This window comes from Parasteatoda tepidariorum, chromosome 9, assembly GCF_982258835.1.
Source record: "Parasteatoda tepidariorum strain Cologne lab strain chromosome 9, Ptep-v5.0, whole genome shotgun sequence".
NCBI classification, from domain to species: Eukaryota; Metazoa; Arthropoda; class Arachnida; order Araneae; family Theridiidae; genus Parasteatoda; species Parasteatoda tepidariorum.
The window spans coordinates 96,834,009-96,858,120 of record NC_141763.1 but is presented as its reverse complement, the minus strand read 5'-3'; the positions used below and the strand labels follow the sequence as shown (position 1 = coordinate 96,858,120).

The 24,112-nt window shown below is 35.3% G+C and overlaps 38 non-coding genes across 38 annotated transcripts; all 38 read right to left on the bottom strand.

Moving 5' to 3' along the window:
• Positions 1-11: 11 nt before the first annotated feature.
• On the bottom strand, positions 12-130 carry TRNAL-CAA (transfer RNA leucine (anticodon CAA)). The gene is made up of 2 exons: positions 93-130; positions 12-57 (listed from the first exon to the last, which is right to left on the bottom strand). It is a non-coding gene; the product is annotated as a tRNA-Leu (tRNA).
• A 629-nt stretch (positions 131-759) lies between these two features.
• Positions 760-878, bottom strand: TRNAL-CAA (transfer RNA leucine (anticodon CAA)). Its single transcript has 2 exons — positions 841-878; positions 760-805 (listed from the first exon to the last, which is right to left on the bottom strand). It is a non-coding gene; the product is annotated as a tRNA-Leu (tRNA).
• A 629-nt stretch (positions 879-1,507) lies between these two features.
• TRNAL-CAA (transfer RNA leucine (anticodon CAA)) lies at positions 1,508-1,626 on the bottom strand. The gene is made up of 2 exons: positions 1,589-1,626; positions 1,508-1,553 (listed from the first exon to the last, which is right to left on the bottom strand). It is a non-coding gene; the product is annotated as a tRNA-Leu (tRNA).
• A 630-nt stretch (positions 1,627-2,256) lies between these two features.
• TRNAF-AAA (transfer RNA phenylalanine (anticodon AAA)) lies at positions 2,257-2,375 on the bottom strand. The gene is made up of 2 exons: positions 2,338-2,375; positions 2,257-2,302 (listed from the first exon to the last, which is right to left on the bottom strand). It is a non-coding gene; the product is annotated as a tRNA-Phe (tRNA).
• Positions 2,376-3,375: 1,000 nt separating this feature from the next.
• Positions 3,376-3,494, bottom strand: TRNAL-CAA (transfer RNA leucine (anticodon CAA)). Its single transcript has 2 exons — positions 3,457-3,494; positions 3,376-3,421 (listed from the first exon to the last, which is right to left on the bottom strand). It is a non-coding gene; the product is annotated as a tRNA-Leu (tRNA).
• Positions 3,495-4,122: 628 nt separating this feature from the next.
• Positions 4,123-4,241, bottom strand: TRNAL-CAA (transfer RNA leucine (anticodon CAA)). Its single transcript has 2 exons — positions 4,204-4,241; positions 4,123-4,168 (listed from the first exon to the last, which is right to left on the bottom strand). It is a non-coding gene; the product is annotated as a tRNA-Leu (tRNA).
• Positions 4,242-4,868: 627 nt separating this feature from the next.
• On the bottom strand, positions 4,869-4,987 carry TRNAL-CAA (transfer RNA leucine (anticodon CAA)). The gene is made up of 2 exons: positions 4,950-4,987; positions 4,869-4,914 (listed from the first exon to the last, which is right to left on the bottom strand). It is a non-coding gene; the product is annotated as a tRNA-Leu (tRNA).
• Positions 4,988-5,241: 254 nt separating this feature from the next.
• On the bottom strand, positions 5,242-5,360 carry TRNAL-CAA (transfer RNA leucine (anticodon CAA)). The gene is made up of 2 exons: positions 5,323-5,360; positions 5,242-5,287 (listed from the first exon to the last, which is right to left on the bottom strand). It is a non-coding gene; the product is annotated as a tRNA-Leu (tRNA).
• A 1,376-nt stretch (positions 5,361-6,736) lies between these two features.
• TRNAL-CAA (transfer RNA leucine (anticodon CAA)) lies at positions 6,737-6,855 on the bottom strand. The gene is made up of 2 exons: positions 6,818-6,855; positions 6,737-6,782 (listed from the first exon to the last, which is right to left on the bottom strand). It is a non-coding gene; the product is annotated as a tRNA-Leu (tRNA).
• Positions 6,856-7,484: 629 nt separating this feature from the next.
• Positions 7,485-7,603, bottom strand: TRNAL-CAA (transfer RNA leucine (anticodon CAA)). The gene is made up of 2 exons: positions 7,566-7,603; positions 7,485-7,530 (listed from the first exon to the last, which is right to left on the bottom strand). It is a non-coding gene; the product is annotated as a tRNA-Leu (tRNA).
• Positions 7,604-7,858: 255 nt separating this feature from the next.
• On the bottom strand, positions 7,859-7,977 carry TRNAL-CAA (transfer RNA leucine (anticodon CAA)). Its single transcript has 2 exons — positions 7,940-7,977; positions 7,859-7,904 (listed from the first exon to the last, which is right to left on the bottom strand). It is a non-coding gene; the product is annotated as a tRNA-Leu (tRNA).
• A 1,750-nt stretch (positions 7,978-9,727) lies between these two features.
• Positions 9,728-9,846, bottom strand: TRNAL-CAA (transfer RNA leucine (anticodon CAA)). Its single transcript has 2 exons — positions 9,809-9,846; positions 9,728-9,773 (listed from the first exon to the last, which is right to left on the bottom strand). It is a non-coding gene; the product is annotated as a tRNA-Leu (tRNA).
• Positions 9,847-10,475: 629 nt separating this feature from the next.
• On the bottom strand, positions 10,476-10,594 carry TRNAL-CAA (transfer RNA leucine (anticodon CAA)). The gene is made up of 2 exons: positions 10,557-10,594; positions 10,476-10,521 (listed from the first exon to the last, which is right to left on the bottom strand). It is a non-coding gene; the product is annotated as a tRNA-Leu (tRNA).
• Positions 10,595-10,849: 255 nt separating this feature from the next.
• On the bottom strand, positions 10,850-10,968 carry TRNAL-CAA (transfer RNA leucine (anticodon CAA)). Its single transcript has 2 exons — positions 10,931-10,968; positions 10,850-10,895 (listed from the first exon to the last, which is right to left on the bottom strand). It is a non-coding gene; the product is annotated as a tRNA-Leu (tRNA).
• A 255-nt stretch (positions 10,969-11,223) lies between these two features.
• On the bottom strand, positions 11,224-11,342 carry TRNAL-CAA (transfer RNA leucine (anticodon CAA)). The gene is made up of 2 exons: positions 11,305-11,342; positions 11,224-11,269 (listed from the first exon to the last, which is right to left on the bottom strand). It is a non-coding gene; the product is annotated as a tRNA-Leu (tRNA).
• A 629-nt stretch (positions 11,343-11,971) lies between these two features.
• TRNAL-CAA (transfer RNA leucine (anticodon CAA)) lies at positions 11,972-12,090 on the bottom strand. The gene is made up of 2 exons: positions 12,053-12,090; positions 11,972-12,017 (listed from the first exon to the last, which is right to left on the bottom strand). It is a non-coding gene; the product is annotated as a tRNA-Leu (tRNA).
• Positions 12,091-12,345: 255 nt separating this feature from the next.
• Positions 12,346-12,464, bottom strand: TRNAL-CAA (transfer RNA leucine (anticodon CAA)). The gene is made up of 2 exons: positions 12,427-12,464; positions 12,346-12,391 (listed from the first exon to the last, which is right to left on the bottom strand). It is a non-coding gene; the product is annotated as a tRNA-Leu (tRNA).
• A 1,003-nt stretch (positions 12,465-13,467) lies between these two features.
• TRNAL-CAA (transfer RNA leucine (anticodon CAA)) lies at positions 13,468-13,586 on the bottom strand. Its single transcript has 2 exons — positions 13,549-13,586; positions 13,468-13,513 (listed from the first exon to the last, which is right to left on the bottom strand). It is a non-coding gene; the product is annotated as a tRNA-Leu (tRNA).
• Positions 13,587-13,841: 255 nt separating this feature from the next.
• TRNAL-CAA (transfer RNA leucine (anticodon CAA)) lies at positions 13,842-13,960 on the bottom strand. The gene is made up of 2 exons: positions 13,923-13,960; positions 13,842-13,887 (listed from the first exon to the last, which is right to left on the bottom strand). It is a non-coding gene; the product is annotated as a tRNA-Leu (tRNA).
• Positions 13,961-14,215: 255 nt separating this feature from the next.
• Positions 14,216-14,334, bottom strand: TRNAL-CAA (transfer RNA leucine (anticodon CAA)). The gene is made up of 2 exons: positions 14,297-14,334; positions 14,216-14,261 (listed from the first exon to the last, which is right to left on the bottom strand). It is a non-coding gene; the product is annotated as a tRNA-Leu (tRNA).
• Positions 14,335-14,963: 629 nt separating this feature from the next.
• TRNAL-CAA (transfer RNA leucine (anticodon CAA)) lies at positions 14,964-15,082 on the bottom strand. Its single transcript has 2 exons — positions 15,045-15,082; positions 14,964-15,009 (listed from the first exon to the last, which is right to left on the bottom strand). It is a non-coding gene; the product is annotated as a tRNA-Leu (tRNA).
• Positions 15,083-15,337: 255 nt separating this feature from the next.
• TRNAL-CAA (transfer RNA leucine (anticodon CAA)) lies at positions 15,338-15,456 on the bottom strand. Its single transcript has 2 exons — positions 15,419-15,456; positions 15,338-15,383 (listed from the first exon to the last, which is right to left on the bottom strand). It is a non-coding gene; the product is annotated as a tRNA-Leu (tRNA).
• A 255-nt stretch (positions 15,457-15,711) lies between these two features.
• Positions 15,712-15,830, bottom strand: TRNAL-CAA (transfer RNA leucine (anticodon CAA)). Its single transcript has 2 exons — positions 15,793-15,830; positions 15,712-15,757 (listed from the first exon to the last, which is right to left on the bottom strand). It is a non-coding gene; the product is annotated as a tRNA-Leu (tRNA).
• A 629-nt stretch (positions 15,831-16,459) lies between these two features.
• On the bottom strand, positions 16,460-16,578 carry TRNAL-CAA (transfer RNA leucine (anticodon CAA)). The gene is made up of 2 exons: positions 16,541-16,578; positions 16,460-16,505 (listed from the first exon to the last, which is right to left on the bottom strand). It is a non-coding gene; the product is annotated as a tRNA-Leu (tRNA).
• A 255-nt stretch (positions 16,579-16,833) lies between these two features.
• On the bottom strand, positions 16,834-16,952 carry TRNAL-CAA (transfer RNA leucine (anticodon CAA)). The gene is made up of 2 exons: positions 16,915-16,952; positions 16,834-16,879 (listed from the first exon to the last, which is right to left on the bottom strand). It is a non-coding gene; the product is annotated as a tRNA-Leu (tRNA).
• A 255-nt stretch (positions 16,953-17,207) lies between these two features.
• On the bottom strand, positions 17,208-17,326 carry TRNAL-CAA (transfer RNA leucine (anticodon CAA)). Its single transcript has 2 exons — positions 17,289-17,326; positions 17,208-17,253 (listed from the first exon to the last, which is right to left on the bottom strand). It is a non-coding gene; the product is annotated as a tRNA-Leu (tRNA).
• Positions 17,327-17,955: 629 nt separating this feature from the next.
• TRNAL-CAA (transfer RNA leucine (anticodon CAA)) lies at positions 17,956-18,074 on the bottom strand. Its single transcript has 2 exons — positions 18,037-18,074; positions 17,956-18,001 (listed from the first exon to the last, which is right to left on the bottom strand). It is a non-coding gene; the product is annotated as a tRNA-Leu (tRNA).
• A 255-nt stretch (positions 18,075-18,329) lies between these two features.
• TRNAL-CAA (transfer RNA leucine (anticodon CAA)) lies at positions 18,330-18,448 on the bottom strand. Its single transcript has 2 exons — positions 18,411-18,448; positions 18,330-18,375 (listed from the first exon to the last, which is right to left on the bottom strand). It is a non-coding gene; the product is annotated as a tRNA-Leu (tRNA).
• A 1,003-nt stretch (positions 18,449-19,451) lies between these two features.
• On the bottom strand, positions 19,452-19,570 carry TRNAL-CAA (transfer RNA leucine (anticodon CAA)). Its single transcript has 2 exons — positions 19,533-19,570; positions 19,452-19,497 (listed from the first exon to the last, which is right to left on the bottom strand). It is a non-coding gene; the product is annotated as a tRNA-Leu (tRNA).
• A 255-nt stretch (positions 19,571-19,825) lies between these two features.
• TRNAL-CAA (transfer RNA leucine (anticodon CAA)) lies at positions 19,826-19,944 on the bottom strand. Its single transcript has 2 exons — positions 19,907-19,944; positions 19,826-19,871 (listed from the first exon to the last, which is right to left on the bottom strand). It is a non-coding gene; the product is annotated as a tRNA-Leu (tRNA).
• Positions 19,945-20,199: 255 nt separating this feature from the next.
• TRNAL-CAA (transfer RNA leucine (anticodon CAA)) lies at positions 20,200-20,318 on the bottom strand. The gene is made up of 2 exons: positions 20,281-20,318; positions 20,200-20,245 (listed from the first exon to the last, which is right to left on the bottom strand). It is a non-coding gene; the product is annotated as a tRNA-Leu (tRNA).
• Positions 20,319-20,947: 629 nt separating this feature from the next.
• TRNAL-CAA (transfer RNA leucine (anticodon CAA)) lies at positions 20,948-21,066 on the bottom strand. The gene is made up of 2 exons: positions 21,029-21,066; positions 20,948-20,993 (listed from the first exon to the last, which is right to left on the bottom strand). It is a non-coding gene; the product is annotated as a tRNA-Leu (tRNA).
• Positions 21,067-21,321: 255 nt separating this feature from the next.
• On the bottom strand, positions 21,322-21,440 carry TRNAL-CAA (transfer RNA leucine (anticodon CAA)). The gene is made up of 2 exons: positions 21,403-21,440; positions 21,322-21,367 (listed from the first exon to the last, which is right to left on the bottom strand). It is a non-coding gene; the product is annotated as a tRNA-Leu (tRNA).
• A 255-nt stretch (positions 21,441-21,695) lies between these two features.
• TRNAL-CAA (transfer RNA leucine (anticodon CAA)) lies at positions 21,696-21,814 on the bottom strand. The gene is made up of 2 exons: positions 21,777-21,814; positions 21,696-21,741 (listed from the first exon to the last, which is right to left on the bottom strand). It is a non-coding gene; the product is annotated as a tRNA-Leu (tRNA).
• A 255-nt stretch (positions 21,815-22,069) lies between these two features.
• On the bottom strand, positions 22,070-22,188 carry TRNAL-CAA (transfer RNA leucine (anticodon CAA)). Its single transcript has 2 exons — positions 22,151-22,188; positions 22,070-22,115 (listed from the first exon to the last, which is right to left on the bottom strand). It is a non-coding gene; the product is annotated as a tRNA-Leu (tRNA).
• Positions 22,189-22,443: 255 nt separating this feature from the next.
• Positions 22,444-22,562, bottom strand: TRNAL-CAA (transfer RNA leucine (anticodon CAA)). The gene is made up of 2 exons: positions 22,525-22,562; positions 22,444-22,489 (listed from the first exon to the last, which is right to left on the bottom strand). It is a non-coding gene; the product is annotated as a tRNA-Leu (tRNA).
• A 629-nt stretch (positions 22,563-23,191) lies between these two features.
• On the bottom strand, positions 23,192-23,310 carry TRNAL-CAA (transfer RNA leucine (anticodon CAA)). Its single transcript has 2 exons — positions 23,273-23,310; positions 23,192-23,237 (listed from the first exon to the last, which is right to left on the bottom strand). It is a non-coding gene; the product is annotated as a tRNA-Leu (tRNA).
• Positions 23,311-23,939: 629 nt separating this feature from the next.
• On the bottom strand, positions 23,940-24,058 carry TRNAL-CAA (transfer RNA leucine (anticodon CAA)). The gene is made up of 2 exons: positions 24,021-24,058; positions 23,940-23,985 (listed from the first exon to the last, which is right to left on the bottom strand). It is a non-coding gene; the product is annotated as a tRNA-Leu (tRNA).
• Positions 24,059-24,112: the final 54 nt, after the last annotated feature.

Below are 24,112 nucleotides of genomic sequence, written 5' to 3'. Positions count from 1 at the left end.
AAAAATGTGCCAGTCAGAAGTGGGATTCGAACCCACGCCCACATTCGTGGACCAGAACACTCAACACTCTGATAACAGAGCAAGGAACACTCCTTGAGTCTGGCGCCTTAGACCGCTCGGCCATCCTGACACGAACGTAACTGATATTTTTTTAATATTGAATAGAAAATGCATTGATCTTTTGAGATTATTCACGGTTTCTTAGCGATTCAAATTTTCTTTAGTTAAACAACGTGCAAAATATCATTATCCAAACAATTTTCATTTAATATTTTTATTATGAATTATAAAATTAAAACTCGTTTTGAACCGAACACCCTCAATGATTGATTGAAATTTTTAAACCTCCTATGTGAGAAATGCGAATATGTGTAAAAAATGTGCCAGTCAGAAGTGGGATTCGAACCCACGCCCACATTCGTGGACCTGAACACTCAACACTCAGATAACAGAGCAAGGAACACTCCTTGAGTCTTGCGCCTTAGACCGCTCGGCCATCCTGACACGAACGTAACTGATATTTTTTTAATATTGAATAGAAAATGCATTGATCTTTTGAGATTATTCACGGTTTCTTAGCGATTCAAATTTTCTTTAGTTAAGCAACGTGCAAAATATCATTATCCAAACATTTTTCATTTAATATTTTTATTATGAATTATAAAATTAAAACTCGTTTTGGACCGAACACCCTCAATGATAGATTGAAATTTTTAAACCTCCTATGTGAGAAATGCGAATATGTGTAAAAAATGCGCCAGTCAGAAGTGGGATTCGAACCCACGCCCACATTCGTGGACCAGAACACTCAACACTGTGATAACAGAGCAAGGAACACTCCTTGAGTCTGGCGCCTTAGACCGCTCGGCCATCCTGACACGAACGTAACTGATATTTTTTTAATATTGAATAGAAAATGCATTGATCTTTTGAGATTATTCACGGTTTCTTAGCGATTCAAATTTTCTTTAGTTAAACAACGTGCAAAATATCATTATCCAAACATTTTTCATTTAATATTTTTATTATGAATTATAAAATTAAAACTCGTTTTGGACCGAACACCCTCAAAGATAGATTGAAATTTTTAAACCTCCTATGTGAGAAATGCGAATATGTGTAAAAAATGTGCCAGCCAGAAGTGGGATTCGAACACACGCCCGCATTCGTGGACCAGAACACTCAACACTCTGATAACAGATTAAGGTACACTCCTTGAGTCTGGCGCCTTAGACCGCTCGGCCATCCTGACACGAACGTAACTGATATTTTTTTAATATTGAATAGAAAATGCATTGATCTTTTGAGATTATTCACGGTTTCTTAGCGATTCAAATTTTCTTTAGTTAAACAACGTGCAAAATATCATTATCCAAACTTTTTTCATTTAATATTTTTATTATGAATTATAAAATTAAAACTCGTTTTGAACCGAACACCCTCTATGATAGATTGAAATTTTTAAACCTCCTATGTGAGAAATGCGAATATGTGTAAAAAATGTGCCAGTCAGAAGTGGGATTCGAACCCACGCCCACATTCGTGGACCAGAACACTCAACACTCTGATAACAGAGCAAGGAACACTCCTTGAGTCTGGCGCCTTAGACCGCTCGGCCATCCTGACACGAACGTAACTGATATTTTTTTAATATTGAATAGAAAATGCATTGATCTTTTGAGATTATTCACGGTTTCTTAGCGATTCAAATTTTCTTTAGTTAAACAACGTGCAAAATATCATTATCCAAACATTTTTCATTTATTATTTTTATTATGAATTATAAAATTAAAACTCGTTTTGAACCGAACACCCTCAATGATAGATTGAAATTTTTAAACCTCCTATGTGAGAAAGGCGAATATGTGTAAAAAATGTGCCAGTCAGAAGTGGGATTCGAACCCACGCCCACATTCGTGGACCAGAACACTCAACACTCTGATAACAGAGCAAGGAACACTCCTTGAGTCAGGCGCCTTAGACCGCTCGGCCATCCTGACACGAACGTAACTGATATTTTTTTTAATATTAAATAGAAAATGCATTGATATTTTGAGATTATTCACGATTTCTTAGCGATTCAAATTTTCTTTAGTTAAACAACGTGCAAAATATCATTATCCAAACATTTTTCATTTAATATTTTTATTATGAATTATAAAATTAAAACTCGTTTTGAACCGAACACCCTCAATGATAGATTGAAATTTTTAAACCTCCTATGTGAGAAATGCGAATATGTGTAAAAAATGTGCCAGTCAGAAGTGGGATTCGAACCCACGCCCACATTCGTGGACCAGAACACTCAACACTCTCATAACAGAGCAAGGAACACTCCTTTAGTCTGGCGCCTTAGACCGCTCGGCCATCCTGACACGAACGTAACTGATATTTTTTTAATATTAAATAGAAAATGCATTGATCTTTTGAGATTATTCACGGTTTCTCAGTAATTCAAATTTTCTTTAGTTAAACAACGTGCAAAATATCATTATTCAAACATTTTTCATTTAATATTTTTATTATAAATTATAAAATTAAAACTCGTTTTGAACCGAACACCCTCAATGATAGATTGAAATTTTTAAACCTATGTGAGAAATGCGAATATGTGTAAAAAATGTGCCAGTCAGATGTGGGATTCGAACCCACGCCCACATTCGTGGACCAGAACACTCAACACTCTCATAACAGAGCAATGAACACTCCTTGAGTCTGGCGCCTTAGACCGCTCGGCCATCCTGACACGAACGTAACTGATATTTTTTTAATATTGAATAGAAAATGCATTGATCTTTTGAGATTATTCACGGTTTCTTAGCGATTCAAATTTTCTTTAGTTAAACAACGTGCAAAATATCATTATCCAAACATTTTTCATTTAATATTTTTATTATGAATTATAAAATTAAAACTCGTTTTGAACCGAACACCCTCAAAGATAGATTGAAATTTTTAAACCTCCTATGTGAGAAATGCGAATATGTGTAAAAAATGTGCCAGTCAGAAGTGGGATTCGAACACACGCCCACATTCGTGGACCAGAACACTCAACACTCTGATAACAGATTAAGGTACACTCCTTGAGTCTGGCGCCTTAGACCGCTCGGCCATCCTGACACGAACGTAACTGATATTTTTTTAATATTGAATAGAAAATGCATTGATCTTTTGAGATTATTCACGGTTTCTTAGCGATTCAAATTTTCTTTAGTTAAACAACGTGCAAAATATCATTATCCAAACTTTTTTCATTTAATATTTTTATTATGAATTATAAAATTAAAACTCGTTTTGAACCGAACACCCTCAATGATAGATTGAAATTTTTAAACCTCCTATGTGAGAAATGCGAATATGTGTAAAAAATGTGCCAGTCAGAAGTGGGATTCGAACCCACGCCCACATTCGTGGACCAGAACACTCAACACTCTGATAACAGAGCAAGGAACACTCCTTGAGTCTGGCGCCTTAGACCGCTCGGCCATCCTGACACGAACGTAACTGATATTTTTTTAATATTGAATAGAAAATGCATTGATCTTTTGAGATTATTCACGGTTTCTTAGCGATTCAAATTTTCTTTAGTTAAACAACGTGCAAAATATCATTATCCAAACATTTTTCATTTAATATTTTTATTATGAATTATAAAATTAAAACTCGTTTTGAACCGAACACCCTCAATGATAGATTGAAATTTTTAAACCTCCTATGTGAGAAAGGCGAATATGTGTAAAAAATGTGCCAGTCAGAAGTGGGATTCGAACCCACGCCCACATTCGTGGACCAGAACACTCAACACTCTGATAACAGAGCAAGGAACACTCCTTGAGTCTGGCGCCTTAGCCGATCGGAAATCCTGACACGAACGTAACAGATATTTTTTTAATATTGAATAGAAAATGCATTGATCTTTTGAGATTATTCACGGTTTCTTAGCGATTCAAATTTTCTTTAGTTAAACAACGTGCAAAATATCATTCTCCAAACATTTTTCATTTAATATTTTTATTATGAATTATAAAATTAAAACTCGTTTTGAACCGAGCACCCTCAATGATAGATTGAAATTTTTAAACCTCCTATGTGAGAAATGCGAATATGTGTAAAAAAATTGCCAGTCAGAAGTGGGATTCGAACCCACGCCCACATTCGTGGACCAGAACACTCAACACTCTGATAACAGAGCAAGGAACACTCCTTGAGTCTGGCGCCTTAGACCGCTCGGCCATCCTGACACGAACGTAACTGATATTTTTTTAATATTGAATAGAAAATGCATTGATCTTTTGAGATTATTCACGGTTTCTTAGCGATTCAAATTTTCTTTAGTTAACAACGTGCAAAATATCATTATCCAAACATTTTTCATTTAATATTTTTATTATGAATTATAAAATTAAAACTCGTTTTGAACCGAACACCCTCAATGATAGATTGAAATTTTTAAACCTCCTATGTGAGAAAGGCGAATATGTGTAAAAAATGTGCCAGTCAGAAGTGGGATTCGAACCCACGCCCACATTTGTGGACCAGAACACTCAACACTCTGATAACAGAGCAAGGAACACTCCTTGAGTCTGGCGCCTTAGCCGATCGGCCATCCTGACACGAACGTAACAGATATTTTTTTAATATTGAATAGAAAATGCATTGATCTTTTGAGATTATTCACGGTTTCTTAGCGATTCAAATTTTCTTTAGTTAAACAACGTGCAAAATATCATTCTCCAAACATTTTTCATTTAATATTTTTATTATGAATTATAAAATTAAAACTCGTTTTGAACCGAGCACCCTCAATGATAGATTGAAATTTTTAAACCTCCTATGTGAGAAATGCGAATATGTGTAAAAAAATTGCCAGTCAGAAGTGGGATTCGAACCCACGCCCACATTCGTGGACCAGAACACTCGACACTCTGATAACAGAGCAAGGAACACTCCTTGAGTCTGGCGCCTTAGACCGCTCGGCCATCCTGACACGAACGTAACTGATATTTTTTTAATATTGAATAGAAAATGCATTGATCTTTTGAGATTATTCACGGTTTCTTAGCGATTCAAATTTTCTTTAGTTAACAACGTGCAAAATATCATTATCCAAACATTTTTCATTTAATATTTTTATTATGAATTATAAAATTAAAACTCGTTTTGAACCGAACACCCTCAATGATAGATTGAAATTTTTAAACCTCCTATGTGAGAAAGGCGAATATGTGTAAAAAATGTGCCAGTCAGAAGTGGGATTCGAACCCACGCCCACATTTGTGGACCAGAACACTCAACACTCTGATAACAGAGCAAGGAACACTCCTTGAGTCTGGCGCCTTAGACCGCTCGGCCATCCTGACACGAACGTAACAGATATTTTTTTAATATTGAATAGAAAATGCATTGATCTTTTGAGATTATTCACGGTTTCTTAGCGATTCAAATTTTCTTTAGTTAAACAACGTGCAAAATATCATTCTCCAAACATTTTTCATTTAATATTTTTATTATGAATTATAAAATTAAAACTCGTTTTGAACCGAGCACCCTCAATGATAGATTGAAATTTTTAAACCTCCTATGTGAGAAATGCGAATATGTGTAAAAAATTTGCCAGTCAGATGTTGGATTCGAACCCACGCCCACATTCGTGGACCAGAACACTCAACACTCTGATAACAGAGCAAGGAACACTCCTTGAGTCTGGCGCCTTAGACCGCTCGGCCATCCTGCCAGGAACGTAACTGATATTTTTTTAATATTGAATAGAAAATGCATTGATCTTTTGAGATTATTCACGGTTTCTTAGCGATTCAAATTTTCTTTAGTTAAACAACGTGCAAAATATCATTATCCAAACATTTTTCATTTAATATTTTTATTATGAATTATAAAATTAAAACTCGTTTTGAACCGAACACCCTCAATGATAGATTGAAATTTTTAAACCTCCTATGTGAGAAAGGCGAATATGTGTAAAAAATGTGCCAGTCAGAAGTGGGATTCGAACCCACGCCCACATTCGTGGACCAGAACACTCAACACTCTGATAACAGAGCAAGGAACACTCCTTGAGTCTGGCGCCTTAGACCGCTCGGCCATCCTAACACGAACGTAACAGATATTTTTTTAATATTGAATAGAAAATGCATTGATCTTTTGAGATTATTCACGGTTTCTTAGCGATTAAATTTTCTTTAGTTAAACAACGTGCAAAATATCATTCTCCAAACATTTTTCATTTAATATTTTTATTATGAATTATAAAATTAAAACTCGTTTTGAACCGAGCACCCTCAATGATAGATTGAAATTTTTAAACCTCCTATGTGAGAAATGCGAATATGTGTAAAAAATTTGCCAGTCAGAAGTTGGATTCGAACCCACGCCCACATTCGTGGACCAGAACACTCAACACTCTGATAACAGAGCAAGGAACACTCCTTGAGTCTGGCGCCTTAGACCGCTCGGCCATCCTGCCAGGAACGTAACTGATATTTTTTTAATATTGAATAGAAAATGCATTGATCTTTTGAGATTATTCACGGTTTCTTAGCGATTCAAATTTTCTTTAGTTAAACAACGTGCAAAATATCATTATCCAAACATTTTTCATTTAATATTTTTATTATGAATTATAAAATTAAAACTCGTTTTGAACCGAACACCCTCAATGATAGATTGAAATTTTTAAACCTCCTATGTGAGAAAGGCGAATATGTGTAAAAAATGTGCCAGTCAGAAGTGGGATTCGAACCCACGCCCACATTCGTGGACCAGAACACTCAACACTCTGATAACAGAGCAAGGAACACTCCTTGAGTCTGGCGCCTTAGACCGCTCGGCCATCCTGACACGAAGGTAACAGATATTTTTTTAATATTGAATAGAAAATGCATTGATCTTTTGAGATTATTCACGGTTTCTTAGCGATTCAAATTTTCTTTAGTTAAACAACGTGCAAAATATCATTCTCCAAACATTTTTCATTTAATATTTTTATTATGAATTATAAAATTAAAACTCGTTTTGAACCGAGCACCCTCAATGATAGATTGAAATTTTTAAACCTCCTATGTGAGAAATGCGAATATGTGTAAAAAATTTGCCAGTTAGAAGTGGGATTCGAACCCACGCCCACATTCGTGGACCAGAACACTCAACACTCTGATAACAGAGCAAGGAACACTCCTTGAGTCTGGCGCCTTAGACCGCTCGGCCATCCTGACACGAACGTAACTGATATTTTTTTAATATTGAATAGAAAATGCATTGATCTTTTGAGATTATTCACGGTTTCTTAGCGATTCAAATTTTCTTTAGTTAAACAACGTGCAAAATATCATTATCCAAACATTTTTCATTTAATATTTTTATTATGAATTATAAAATTAAAACTCGTTTTGAACCGAACACCCTCAATGATAGATTGAAATTTTTAAACCTCCTATGTGAGAAAGGCGAATATGTGTAAAAAATGTGCCAGTCAGAAGTGGGATTCGAACCCACGCCCACATTCGTGGACCAGAACACTCAACACTCTGATAACAGAGCAAGGAACACTCCTTGAGTCTGGCGCCTTAGACCGCTCGGCCATCCTGACACGAACGTAACAGATATTTTTTTAATATTGAATAGAAAATGCATTGATCTTTTGAGATTATTCACGGTTTCTTAGCGATTCAAATTTTCTTTAGTTAAACAACGTGCAAAATATCATTCTCCAAATATTTTTCATTTAATATTTTTATTATGAATTATAAAATTAAAACTCGTTTTGAACCGAGCACCCTCAATGATAGATTGAAATTTTTAAACCTCCTATGCGAGAAATGCAAATATGTGTAAAAAATTTGTCAGTCAGAAGTGGGATTCGAACCCACGCCCACATTCGTGGACCAGAACACTCAACACTCTGATAACAGAGCAAGGAACACTCCTTGAGTCTGGCGCCTTAGACCGCTCGGCCATCCTGACACGAACGTAACTGATATTTTTTTAATATTGAATAGAAAATGCATTGATCTTTTTAGATTATTCACGGTTTCTTAGCGATTCAAATTTTCTTTAGTTAAACAACGTGCAAAATATCATTATCCAAACATTTTTCATTTAATATTTTTATTATGAATTATAAAATTAAAACTCGTTTTGAACCGAACACCCTCAATGATAGATTGAAATTTTTAAACATCCTATGTGAGAAATGCGAATGTGTGTAAAAAATGTGCCAGTCAGAAGTGGGATTCGAACCCACGCCCACATTCGTGGACTAGAACACTGAACACTCTGATAACAGAGCAAGGAACACTCCTTGAGTCTGGCGCCTTAGACCGCTCGGCCATCCTGACACGAACGTAACTGATATTTTTTTAATATTAAATAGAAAATGCATTGATCTTTTGAGATTATTCACGGTTTCTTAGCGATTCAAATTTTCTTTAGTTAAACAACGTGCAAAATATCATTATTCAAACATTTTTCATTTAATATTCTTATTATGAATTATAAAATTAAAACTCGTTTTGAACCGAACACCCTCAATGATAGATTGAAATTTTTAAACCTCCTATGTGAGAAATGCAAATATGTGTAAAAAATGTGCCAGTCAGAAGTGGGATTCTATCCCACGCCCACATTCGTGGACCAGAACACTCAACACTCTGATAACAGAGCAAGGAACACTCCTTGAGTCTGGCGCCTTAGACCGCTCGGCCATCCTGACACGAACGTAACTGATATTTTTTTAATATTGAATAGAAAATGCATTGATCTTTTGAGATTATTCACGGTTTCTTAGCGATTCAAATTTTCTTTAGTTAAACAACGTGCAAAATATCATTATCCAAACATTTTTCATTTAATATTTTTATTATGAATTATAAAATTAAAACTCGTTTTGAACCGAACACCCTCAATGATAGATTGAAATTTTTAAACCTCCTATGTGAGAAAGGCGAATATGTGTAAAAAATGTGCCAGTCAGAAGTGGGATTCGAACCCACGCCCACATTCGTGGACCAGAACACTCAACACTCTGATAACAGAGCAAGGAACACTCCTTGAGTCTGGCGCCTTAGACCGCTCGGCCATCCTAACACGAACGTAACAGATATTTTTTTAATATTGAATAGAAAATGCATTGATCTTTTGAGATTATTCACGGTTTCTTAGCGATTAAATTTTCTTTAGTTAAACAACGTGCAAAATATCATTCTCCAAACATTTTTCATTTAATATTTTTATTATGAATTATAAAATTAAAACTCGTTTTGAACCGAGCACCCTCAATGATAGATTGAAATTTTTAAACCTCCTATGTGAGAAATGCGAATATGTGTAAAAAATTTGCCAGTCAGAAGTTGGATTCGAACCCACGCCCACATTCGTGGACCAGAACACTCAACACTCTGATAACAGAGCAAGGAACACTCCTTGAGTCTGGCGCCTTAGACCGCTCGGCCATCCTGCCAGGAACGTAACTGATATTTTTTTAATATTGAATAGAAAATGCATTGATCTTTTGAGATTATTCACGGTTTCTTAGCGATTCAAATTTTCTTTAGTTAAACAACGTGCAAAATATCATTATCCAAACATTTTTCATTTAATATTTTTATTATGAATTATAAAATTAAAACTCGTTTTGAACCGAACACCCTCAATGATAGATTGAAATTTTTAAACCTCCTATGTGAGAAAGGCGAATATGTGTAAAAAATGTGCCAGTCAGAAGTGGGATTCGAACCCACGCCCACATTCGTGGACCAGAACACTCAACACTCTGATAACAGAGCAAGGAACACTCCTTGAGTCTGGCGCCTTAGACCGCTCGGCCATCCTGACACGAACGTAACAGATATTTTTTTAATATTGAATAGAAAATGCATTGATCTTTTGAGATTATTCACGGTTTCTTAGCGATTCAAATTTTCTTTAGTTAAACAACGTGCAAAATATCATTCTCCAAACATTTTTCATTTAATATTTTTATTATGAATTATAAAATTAAAACTCGTTTTGAACCGAGCACCCTCAATGATAGATTGAAATTTTTAAACCTCCTATGTGAGAAATGCGAATATGTGTAAAAAATTTGCCAGTTAGAAGTGGGATTCGAACCCACGCCCACATTCGTGGACCAGAACACTCAACACTCTGATAACAGAGCAAGGAACACTCCTTGAGTCTGGCGCCTTAGACCGCTCGGCCATCCTGACACGAACGTAACTGATATTTTTTTAATATTGAATAGAAAATGCATTGATCTTTTGAGATTATTCACGGTTTCTTAGCGATTCAAATTTTCTTTAGTTAAACAACGTGCAAAATATCATTATCCAAACATTTTTCATTTAATATTTTTATTATGAATTATAAAATTAAAACTCGTTTTGAACCGAACACCCTCAATGATAGATTGAAATTTTTAAACCTCCTATGTGAGAAAGGCGAATATGTGTAAAAAATGTGCCAGTCAGAAGTGGGATTCGAACCCACGCCCACATTCGTGGACCAGAACACTCAACACTCTGATAACAGAGCAAGGAACACTCCTTGAGTCTGGCGCCTTAGACCGCTCGGCCATCCTGACACGAACGTAACAGATATTTTTTTAATATTGAATAGAAAATGCATTGATCTTTTGAGATTATTCACGGTTTCTTAGCGATTCAAATTTTCTTTAGTTAAACAACGTGCAAAATATCATTCTCCAAATATTTTTCATTTAATATTTTTATTATGAATTATAAAATTAAAACTCGTTTTGAACCGAGCACCCTCAATGATAGATTGAAATTTTTAAACCTCCTATGCGAGAAATGCAAATATGTGTAAAAAATTTGTCAGTCAGAAGTGGGATTCGAACCCACGACCACATTCGTGGACCAGAACACTCAACACTCTGATAACAGAGCAAGGAACACTCCTTGAGTCTGGCGCCTTAGACCGCTCGGCCATCCTGACACGAACGTAACTGATATTTTTTTAATATTGAATAGAAAATGCATTGATCTTTTTAGATTATTCACGGTTTCTTAGCGATTCAAATTTTCTTTAGTTAAACAACGTGCAAAATATCATTATCCAAACATTTTTCATTTAATATTTTTATTATGAATTATAAAATTAAAACTCGTTTTGAACCGAACACCCTCAATGATAGATTGAAATTTTTAAACATCCTATGTGAGAAATGCGAATGTGTGTAAAAAATGTGCCAGTCAGAAGTGGGATTCGAACCCACGCCCACATTCGTGGACCAGAACACTGAACACTCTGATAACAGAGCAAGGAACACTCCTTGAGTCTGGCGCCTTAGACCGCTCGGCCATCCTGACACGAACGTAACTGATATTTTTTTAATATTGAATAGAAAATGCATTGATCTTTTGAGATTATTCACGGTTTCTTAGCGATTCAAATTTTCTTTAGTTAAACAACGTGCAAAATATCATTATTCAAACATTTTTCATTTAATATTCTTATTATGAATTATAAAATTAAAACTCGTTTTGAACCGAACACCCTCAATGATAGATTGAAATTTTTAAACCTCCTATGTGAGAAATGCAAATATGTGTAAAAAATGTGCCAGTCAGAAGTGGGATTCTATCCCACGCCCACATTCGTGGACCAGAACACTCAACACTCTGATAACAGAGCAAGGAACACTCCTTGAGTCTGGCGCCTTAGACCGCTCGGCCATCCTGACACGAACGTAACTGATATTTTTTTAATATTGAATAGAAAATGCATTGATCTTTTGAGATTATTCACGGTTTCTTAGCGATTCAAATTTTCTTTAGTTAAACAACGTGCAAAATATCATTATCCAAACATTTTTCATTTAATATTTTTATTATGAATTATAAAATTAAAACTCGTTTTGAACCGAACACCCTCAATGATAGATTGAAATTTTTAAACCTCCTATGTGAGAAAGGCGAATATGTGTAAAAAATGTGCCAGTCAGAAGTGGGATTCGAACCCACGCCCACATTCGTGGACCAGAACACTCAACACTCTGATAACAGAGCAAGGAACACTCCTTGAGTCTGGCGCCTTAGACCGCTCGGCCATCCTGACACGAACGTAACAGATATTTTTTTAATATTGAATAGAAAATGCATTGATCTTTTGAGATTATTCACGGTTTCTTAGCGATTCAAATTTTCTTTAGTTAAACAACGTGCAAAATATCATTCTCCAAATATTTTTCATTTAATATTTTTATTATGAATTATAAAATTAAAACTCGTTTTGAACCGAGCACCCTCAATGATAGATTGAAATTTTTAAACCTCCTATGCGAGAAATGCAAATATGTGTAAAAAATTTGTCAGTCAGAAGTGGGATTCGAACCCACGCCCACATTCGTGGACCAGAACACTCAACACTCTGAAAACAGAGCAAGGAACACTCCTTGAGTCTGGCGCCTTAGACCGCTCGGCCATCCTGACACGAACGTAACTGATATTTTTTTAATATTGAATAGAAAATGCATTGATCTTTTGAGATTATTCACGGTTTCTTAGCGATTCAAATTTTCTTTAGTTAAACAACGTGCAAAATATCATTATCCAAACATTTTTCATTTAATATTTTTATTATGAATTATAAAATTAAAACTCGTTTTGAACCGAACACCCTCAATGATAGATTGAAATTTTTAAACATCCTATGTGAGAAATGCGAATGTGTGTAAAAAATGTGCCAGTCAGAAGTGGGATTCGAACCCACGCCCACATTCGTGGACCAGAACACTGAACACTCTGATAACAGAGCAAGGAACACTCCTTGAGACTGGCGCCTTAGACCGCTCGGCCATCCTGACACGAACGTAACTGATATTTTTTTAATATTGAATAGAAAATGCATTGATCTTTTGAGATTATTCACGGTTTCTTAGCGATTCAAATTTTCTTTAGTTAAACAACGTGCAAAATATCATTATTCAAACATTTTTCATTTAATATTCTTATTATGAATTATAAAATTAAAACTCGTTTTGAACCGAACACCCTCAATGATAGATTGAAATTTTTAAACCTCCTATGTGAGAAATGCGAATATGTGTAAAAAATGTGCCAGTCAGAAGTGGGATTCTATCCCACGCCCACATTCGTGGACCAGAACACTCAACACTCTGATAACAGAGCAAGGAACACTCCTTGAGTCTGGCGCCTTAGACCGCTCGGCCATCCTGACACGAACGTAACTGATATTTTTTTAATATTGAATAGAAAATGCATTGATCTTTTGAGATTATTCACGGTTTCTTAGCGATTCAAATTTTCTTTAGTTAAACAACGTGCAAAATATCATTATCCAAACATTTTTCATTTAATATTTTTATTATGAATTATAAAATTAAAACTCGTTTTGAACCGAACACCCTCAATGATAGATTGAAATTTTTAAACCTCTTATGTGAGAAAGGCGAATATGTGTAAAAAATGTGCCAGTCAGAAGTGGGATTCGAACCCACGCCCACATTCGTGGACCAGAACACTCAACACTCTGATAACAGAGCAAGGAACACTCCTTGAGTCTGGCGCCTTAGACCGCTCGGCCATCCTGACACGAACGTAACAGATATTTTTTTAATATTGAATACAAAATGCATTGATCTTTTGAGATTATTCACGGTTTCTTAGCGATTCAAATTTTCTTTAGTTAAACAACGTGCAAAATATCATTCTCCAAACATTTTTCATTTAATATTTTTATTATGAATTATAAAATTAAAACTCGTTTTGAACCGAGCACCCTCAATGATAGATTGAAATTTTTAAACCTCCTATGTGAGAAATGCGAATATGTGTAAAAAATTTGCCAGTCAGAAGTGGGATTCGAACCCACGCCCACATTCGTGGACCAGAACACTCAACACTCTGATAACAGAGCAAGGAACACTCCTTGAGTCTGGCGCCTTAGACCGCTCGGCCATCCTGACACGAACGTAACTGATATTTTTTTAATATTGAATAGAAAATGCATTGATCTTTTGAGATAATTCACGGTTTCTTAGCGATTCAAATTTTCTTCAGTAAAACAATGTGCAAAATATCATTATCCAAACATTTTTCATTTAATATTTTTATTATGAATTATAAAATTAAAACTCGTTTTGAACCGAACACCCTCAATGATAGATTGAAATTTTTAAACCTCCTATGTGAGAAAGGCGAATATGTGTAAAAAATGTGCCAGTCAGAAGTGGGATTCGAACCCACGCCCACATTCGTGGACCAGAACACTCAACACTCTGATAACAGAGCAAGGAACACTCCTTGAGTCTGGCGCCTTAGACCGCTCGGCCATCCTGACACGAACGTAACAGATATTTTTTTAATATTGAATAGAAAATGCATTGATCTTTTGAGATTATTCACGGTTTCTTAGCGATTCAAATTTTCTTTAGTTAAACAACGTGCAAAATATCATTCTCCAAACATTTTTCATTTAATATTTTTATTATGAATTATAAAATTAAAACTCGTTTTGAACCGAGCACCCTCAATGATAGATTGAAATTTTTAAACCTCCTATGTGAGAAATGCGAATATGTGTAAAAAATGTGCCAGTCAGAAGTGGGATTCTATCCCACGCCCACATTCGTGGACCAGAACACTCAACACTCTGATAACAGAGCAAGGAACACTCCTTGAGTCTGGCGCCTTAGACCGCTCGGCCATCCTGACACGAACGTAACTGATATTTTTTTAATATTGAATAGAAAATGCATTGATCTTTTGAGATTATTCACGGTTTCTTAGCGATTCAAATTTTCTTTCGTTAAACAACGTGCAAAATATCATTATCCAAACATTTTTCATTTAATATTTTTATTATGAATTATAAAATTAAAACTCGTTTTGAACCGAACACCCTCAATGATAGATTGAAATTTTTAAACCTCCTATGTGAGAAAGGCGAATATGTGTAAAAAATGTGCCAGTCAGAAGTGGGATTCGAACCCACGCCCACATTCGTGGACCAGAACACTCAACACTCTGATAACAGAGCAAGGAACACTCCTTGAGTCTGGCGCCTTAGACCGCTCGGCCATCCTGACACGAACGTAACAGATATTTTTTTAATATTGAATTGAAAATGCATTGATCTTTTGAGATTATTCACGGTTTCTTAGCGATTCAAATTTTCTTTAGTTAAACAACGTGCAAAATATCATTCTCCAAACATTTTTCATTTAATATTTTTATTATGAATTATAAAATTAAAACTCGTTTTGAACCGAGCACCCTCAATGATAGATTGAAATTTTTAAACCTCCTATGTGAGAAATGCGAATATGTGTAAAAAATTTGCCAGTCAGAAGTGGGATTCGAACCCACGCCCACATTCGTGGACCAGAACACTCAACACTCTGATAACAGAGCAAGGAACACTCCTTGAGTCTGGCGCCTTAGACCGCTCGGCCATCCTGACACGAACGTAACTGATATTTTTTTAATATTGAATAGAAAATGCATTGATCTTTTGAGATTATTCACGGTTTCTTAGCGATTCAAATTTTCTTCAGTAAAACAACGTGCAAAATATCATTATCCAAACATTTTTCATTTAATATTTTTATTATGAATTATAAAATTAAAACTCGTTTTGAACCGAACACCCTCAATGATAGATTGAAATTTTTAAACCTCCTATGTGAGAAATGCGAATATGTGTAAAAAATGTGCCAGTCAGAAGTGGGATTCGAACCCACGCCCACATTCGTGGACCAGAACACTCAACACTCTGATAACAGAGCAAGGAACACTCCTTGAGTCTGGCGCCTTAGACCGCTCGGCCATCCTGACACGAACGTAACAGATATTTTTTTAATATTGAATAGAAAATGCATTGATCTTTTGAGATTATTCACGGTTTCTTAGCGATTCAAATTTTCTTTAGTTAAACAACGTGCAAAATATCATTCTCCAAACATTTTTCATTTAATATTTTTATTATGAATTATAAAATTAAAACTCGTTTTGAACCGAGCACCCTCAATGATAGATTGAAATTTTTAAACCTCCTATGTGAGAAATGCGAATATGTGTAAAAAATTTGCCAGTTAGAAGTGGGATTCGAACCCACGCCCACATTCGTGGACCAGAACACTCAACACTCTGATAACAGAGCAAGGAACACTCCTTGAGTCTGGCGCCTTAGACCGCTCGGCCATCCTGACACGAACGTAACTGATATTTTTTTAATATTGAATAGAAAATGCATTGATCTTTTGAGATTATTCACGGTTTCTTAGCGATTCAAGTTTTCTTTAGTTAAACAACGTGCAAAATATCATTATCCAAACATTTTTCATTTAATATTTTTATTATGAATTATAAAATTAAAACTCGTTTTGAACCGAACACCCTCAATGATAGATTGAAATTTTTAAACCTTCTATGTGAGAAAGGCGAATATGTGTAAAAAATGTGCCAGTCAGAAGTGGGATTCGAACCCACGCCCACATTCGTGGACCAGAACACTCAACACTCTGATAACAGAGCAAGGAACACTCCTTGAGTCTGGCGCCTTAGACCGCTCGGCCATCCTGACACGAACGTAACAGATATTTTTTTAATATTGAATAGAAAATGCATTGATCTTTTGAGATTATTCACGGTTTCTTAGCGATTCAAATTTTCTTTAGTTAAACAACGTGCAAAATATCATTCTCCAAATATTTTTCATTTAATATTTTTATTATGAATTATAAAATTAAAACTCGTTTTGAACCGAGCACCCTCAATGATAGATTGAAATTTTTAAACCTCCTATGCGAGAAATGCAAATATGTGTAAAAAATTTGTCAGTCAGAAGTGGGATTCGAACCCACGCCCACATTCGTGGACCAGAACACTCAACACTCTGATAACAGAGCAAGGAACACTCCTTGAGTCTGGCGCCTTAGACCGCTCGGCCATCCTGACACGAACGTAACTGATATTTTTTTAATATTGAATAGAAAATGCATTGATCTTTTTAGATTATTCACGGTTTCTTAGCGATTCAAATTTTCTTTAGTTAAACAACGTGCAAAATATCATTATCCAAACATTTTTCATTTAATATTTTTATTATGAATTATAAAATTAAAACTCGTTTTGAACCGAACACCCTCAATGATAGATTGAAATTTTTAAACATCCTATGTGAGAAATGCGAATGTGTGTAAAAAATGTGCCAGTCAGAAGTGGGATTCGAACCCACGCCCACATTCGTGGACCAGAACACTGAACACTCTGATAACAGAGCAAGGAACACTCCTTGAGTCTGGCGCCTTAGACCGCTCGGCCATCCTGACACGAACGTAACTGATATTTTTTTAATATTGAATAGAAAATGCATTGATCTTTTGAGATTATTCACGGTTTCTTAGCGATTCAAATTTTCTTTAGTTAAACAACGTGCAAAATATCATTATTCAAACATTTTTCATTTAATATTCTTATTATGAATTATAAAATTAAAACTCGTTTTGAACCGAACACCCTCAATGATAGATTGAAATTTTTAAACCTCCTATGTGAGAAATGCAAATATGTGTAAAAAATGTGCCAGTCAGAAGTGGGATTCTATCCCACGCCCACATTCGTGGACCAGAACACTCAACACTCTGATAACAGAGCAAGGAACACTCCTTGAGTCTGGCGCCTTAGACCGCTCGGCCATCCTGACACGAACGTAACTGATATTTTTTTAATATTGAATAGAAAATGCATTGATCTTTTGAGATTATTCACGGTTTCTTAGCGATTCAAATTTTCTTTAGTTAAACAACGTGCAAAATATCATTATCCAAACATTTTTCATTTAATATTTTTATTATGAATTATAAAATTAAAACTCGTTTTGAACCGAACACCCTCAATGATAGATTGAAATTTTTAAACCTCCTATGTGAGAAAGGCGAATATGTGTAAAAAATGTGCCAGTCAGAAGTGGGATTCGAACCCACGCCCACATTCGTGGACCAGAACACTCAACACTCTGATAACAGAGCAAGGAACACTCCTTGAGTCTGGCGCCTTAGACCGCTCGGCCATCCTGACACGAACGTAACAGATATTTTTTTAATATTGAATAGAAAATGCATTGATCTTTTGAGATTATTCACGGTTTCTTAGCGATTCAAATTTTCTTTAGTTAAACAACGTGCAAAATATCATTCTCCAAATATTTTTCATTTAATATTTTTATTATGAATTATAAAATTAAAACTCGTTTTGAACCGAGCACCCTCAATGATAGATTGAAATTTTTAAACCTCCTATGCGAGAAATGCAAATATGTGTAAAAAATTTGTCAGTCAGAAGTGGGATTCGAACCCACGCCCACATTCGTGGACCAGAACACTCAACACTCTGATAACAGAGCAAGGAACACTCCTTGAGTCTGGCGCCTTAGACCGCTCGGCCATCCTGACACGAACGTAACTGATATTTTTTTAATATTGAATAGAAAATGCATTGATCTTTTGAGATTATTCACGGTTTCTTAGCGATTCAAATTTTCTTTAGTTAAACAACGTGCAAAATATCATTATCCAAACATTTTTCATTTAATATTTTTATTATGAATTATAAAATTAAAACTCGTTTTGAACCGAACACCCTCAATGATAGATTGAAATTTTTAAACATCCTATGTGAGAAATGCGAATGTGTGTAAAAAATGTGCCAGTCAGAAGTGGGATTCGAACCCACGCCCACATTCGTGGACCAGAACACTGAACACTCTGATAACAGAGCAAGGAACACTCCTTGAGACTGGCGCCTTAGACCGCTCGGCCATCCTGACACGAACGTAACTGATATTTTTTTAATATTGAATAGAAAATGCATTGATCTTTTGAGATTATTCACGGTTTCTTAGCGATTCAAATTTTCTTTAGTTAAACAACGTGCAAAATATCATTATTCAAACATTTTTCATTTAATATTCTTATTATGAATTATAAAATTAAAACTCGTTTTGAACCGAACACCCTCAATGATAGATTGAAATTTTTAAACCTCCTATGTGAGAAATGCGAATATGTGTAAAAAATGTGCCAGTCAGAAGTGGGATTCTATCCCACGCCCACATTCGTGGACCAGAACACTCAACACTCTGATAACAGAGCAAGGAACACTCCTTGAGTCTGGCGCCTTAGACCGCTCGGCCATCCTGACACGAACGTAACTGATATTTTTTTAATATTGAATAGAAAATGCATTGATCTTTTGAGATTATTCACGGTTTCTTAGCGATTCAAATTTTCTTTAGTTAAACAACGTGCAAAATATCATTATCCAAACATTTTTCATTTAATATTTTTATTATGAATTATAAAATTAAAACTCGTTTTGAACCGAACACCCTCAATGATAGATTGAAATTTTTAAACCTCTTATGTGAGAAAGGCGAATATGTGTAAAAAATGTGCCAGTCAGAAGTGGGATTCGAACCCACGCCCACATTCGTGGACCAGAACACTCAACACTCTGATAACAGAGCAAGGAACACTCCTTGAGTCTGGCGCCTTAGACCGCTCGGCCATCCTGACACGAACGTAACAGATATTTTTTTAATATTGAATACAAAATGCATTGATCTTTTGAGATTATTCACGGTTTCTTAGCGATTCAAATTTTCTTTAGTTAAACAACGTGCAAAATATCATTCTCCAAACATTTTTCATTTAATATTTTTATTATGAATTATAAAATTAAAACTCGTTTTGAACCGAGCACCCTCAATGATAGATTGAAATTTTTAAACCTCCTATGTGAGAAATGCGAATATGTGTAAAAAATTTGCCAGTCAGAAGTGGGATTCGAACCCACGCCCACATTCGTGGACCAGAACACTCAACACTCTGATAACAGAGCAAGGAACACTCCTTGAGTCTGGCGCCTTAGACCGCTCGGCCATCCTGACACGAACGTAACTGATATTTTTTTAATATTGAATAGAAAATGCATTGATCTTTTGAGATTATTCACGGTTTCTTAGCGATTCAAATTTTCTTCAGTAAAACAATGTGCAAAATATCATTATCCAAACATTTTTCATTTAATATTTTTATTATGAATTATAAAATTAAAACTCGTTTTGAACCGAACACCCTCAATGATAGATTGAAATTTTTAAACCTCCTATGTGAGAAAGGCGAATATGTGTAAAAAATGTGCCAGTCAGAAGTGGGATTCGAACCCACGCCCACATTCGTGGACCAGAACACTCAACACTCTGATAACAGAGCAAGGAACACTCCTTGAGTCTGGCGCCTTAGACCGCTCGGCCATCCTGACACGAACGTAACAGATATTTTTTTAATATTGAATAGAAAATGCATTGATCTTTTGAGATTATTCACGGTTTCTTAGCGATTCAAATTTTCTTTAGTTAAACAACGTGCAAAATATCATTCTCCAAACATTTTTCATTTAATATTTTTATTATGAATTATAAAATTAAAACTCGTTTTGAACCGAGCACCCTCAATGATAGATTGAAATTTTTAAACCTCCTATGTGAGAAATGCGAATATGTGTAAAAAATGTGCCAGTCAGAAGTGGGATTCTATCCCACGCCCACATTCGTGGACCAGAACACTCAACACTCTGATAACAGAGCAAGGAACACTCCTTGAGTCTGGCGCCTTAGACCGCTCGGCCATCCTGACACGAACGTAACTGATATTTTTTTAATATTGAATAGAAAATGCATTGATCTTTTGAGATTATTCACGGTTTCTTAGCGATTCAAATTTTCTTTAGTTAAACAACGTGCAAAATATCATTATCCAAACATTTTTCATTTAATATTTTTATTATGAATTATAAAATTAAAACTCGTTTTGAACCGAACACCCTCAATGATAGATTGAAATTTTTAAACCTCCTATGTGAGAAAGGCGAATATGTGTAAAAAATGTGCCAGTCAGAAGTGGGATTCGAACCCACGCCCACATTCGTGGACCAGAACACTCAACACTCTGATAACAGAGCAAGGAACACTCCTTGAGTCTGGCGCCTTAGACCGCTCGGCCATCCTGACACGAACGTAACAGATATTTTTTTAATATTGAATTGAAAATGCATTGATCTTTTGAGATTATTCACGGTTTCTTAGCGATTCAAATTTTCTTTAGTTAAACAACGTGCAAAATATCATTCTCCAAACATTTTTCATTTAATATTTTTATTATGAATTATAAAATTAAAACTCGTTTTGAACCGAGCACCCTCAATGATAGATTGAAATTTTTAAACCTCCTATGTGAGAAATGCGAATATGTGTAAAAAATTTGCCAGTCAGAAGTGGGATTCGAACCCACGCCCACATTCGTGGACCAGAACACTCAACACTCTGATAACAGAGCAAGGAACACTCCTTGAGTCTGGCGCCTTAGACCGCTCGGCCATCCTGACACGAACGTAACTGATATTTTTTTAATATTGAATAGAAAATGCATTGATCTTTTGAGATTATTCACGGTTTCTTAGCGATTCAAATTTTCTTCAGTAAAACAACGTGCAAAATATCATTATCCAAACATTTTTCATTTAATATTTTTATTATGAATTATAAAATTAAAACTCGTTTTGAACCGAACACCCTCAATGATAGATTGAAATTTTTAAACCTCCTATGTGAGAAAGGCGAATATGTGTAAAAAATGTGCCAGTCAGAAGTGGGATTCGAACCCACGCCCACATTCGTGGACCAGAACACTCAACACTCTGATAACAGAGCAAGGAACACTCCTTGAGTCTGGCGCCTTAGACCGCTCGGCCATCCTGACACGAACGTAACAGATATTTTTTTAATATTGAATAGAAAATGCATTGATCTTTTGAGATTATTCACGGTTTCTTAGCGATTCAAATTTTCTTTAGTTAAACAACGTGCAAAATATCATTCTCCAAATATTTTTCATTTAATATTTTTATTATGAATTATAAAATTAAAACTCGTTTTGAACCGAGCACCCTCAATGATAGATTGAAATTTTTAAACCTCCTATGCGAGAAATGCAAATATGTGTAAAAAATTTGTCAGTCAGAAGTGGGATTCGAACCCACGCCCACATTCGTGGACCAGAACACTCAACACTCTGATAACAGAGCAAGGAACACTCCTTGAGTCTGGCGCCTTAGACCGCTCGGCCATCCTGACACGAACGTAACTGATATTTTTTTAATATTGAATAGAAAATGCATTGATCTTTTGAGATTATTCACGGTTTCTTAGCGATTCAAATTTTCTTTAGTTAAACAACGTGCAAAATATCATTATCCAAACATTTTTCATTTAATATTTTTATTATGAATTATAAAATTAAAACTCGTTTTGAACCGAACACCCTCAATGATAGATTGAAATTTTTAAACATCCTATGTGAGAAATGCGAATGTGTGTAAAAAATGTGCCAGTCAGAAGTGGGATTCGAACCCACGCCCACATTCGTGGACCAGAACACTGAACACTCTGATAACAGAGCAAGGAACACTCCTTGAGTCTGGCGCCTTAGACCGCTCGGCCATCCTGACACGAACGTAACTGATATTTTTTTAATATTGAATAGAAAATGCATTGATCTTTTGAGATTATTCACGGTTTCTTAGCGATTCAAATTTTCTTTAGTTAAACAACGTGCAAAATATCATTATTCAAACATTTTTCATTTAATATTCTTATTATGAATTATAAAATTAAAACTCGTTTTGAACCGAACACCCTCAATGATAGATTGAAATTTTTAAACCTCCTATGTGAGAAATGCGAATATGTGTAAAAAATGTGCCAGTCAGAAGTGGGATTCTATCCCACGCCCACATTCGTGGACCAGAACACTCAACACTCTGATAACAGAGCAAGGAACACTCCTTGAGTCTGGCGCCTTATACCGCTCGGCCATCCTGACACGAACGTAACTGATATTTTTTTAATATTGAATAGAAAATGCATTGATCTTTTGAGATTATTCACGGTTTCTTAGCGATTCAAATTTTCTTTAGTTAAACAACGTGCAAAATATCATTATCCAAACATTTTTCATTTAATATTTTTATTATGAATTATAAAATTAAAACTCGTTTTGAACCGAACACCCTCAATGATAGATTGAAATTTTTAAACCTCCTATGTGAGAAAGGCGAATATGTGTAAAAAATGTGCCAGTCAGAAGTGGGATTCGAACCCACGCCCACATTCGTGGACCAGAACACTCAACACTCTGATAACAGAGCAAGGAACACTCCTTGAGTCTGGCGCCTTAGACCGCTCGGCCATCCTGACACGAACGTAACAGATATTTTTTTAATATTGAATAGAAAATGCATTGATCTTTTGAGATTATTCACGGTTTCTTAGCGATTCAAATTTTCTTTAGTTAAACAACGTGCAAAATATCATTCTCCAAACATTTTTCATTTAATATTTTTATTATGAATTATAAAATTAAAACTCGTTTTGAACCGAGCACCCTCAATGATAGATTGAAATTTTTAAACCTCCTATGTGAGAAATGCGAATATGTGTAAAAAATTTGCCAGTCAGAAGTGGGATTCGAACCCATGCCAACATTCGTGGACCAGAACACTCAACACTCTGATAACAGAGCAAGGAACACTCCTTGAGTCTGGCGCCTTAGACCGCTCGGCCATCCTGACACGAACGTAACTGATATTTTTTTAATATTGAATAGAAAATGCATTGATCTTTTGAGATTATTCACGGTTTCTTAGCGATTCAAATTTTCTTCAGTAAAACAACGTGCAAAATATCATTATCCAAACATTTTTCATTTAATATTTTTATTATGAATTATAAAATTAAAACTCGTTTTGAACCGAACACCCTCAATGATAGATTGAAATTTTTAAACCTCCTATGTGAGAAAGGCGAATATGTGTAAAAAATGTGCCAGTCAGAAGTGGGATTCGAACCCACGCCCACATTCGTGGACCAGAACACTCAACACTCTGATAACAGAGCAAGGAACACTCCTTGAGTCTGGCGCCTTAGACCGCTCGGCCATCCTGACACGAACGTAACAGATATTTTTTTAATATTGAATAGAAAATGCATTGATCTTTTG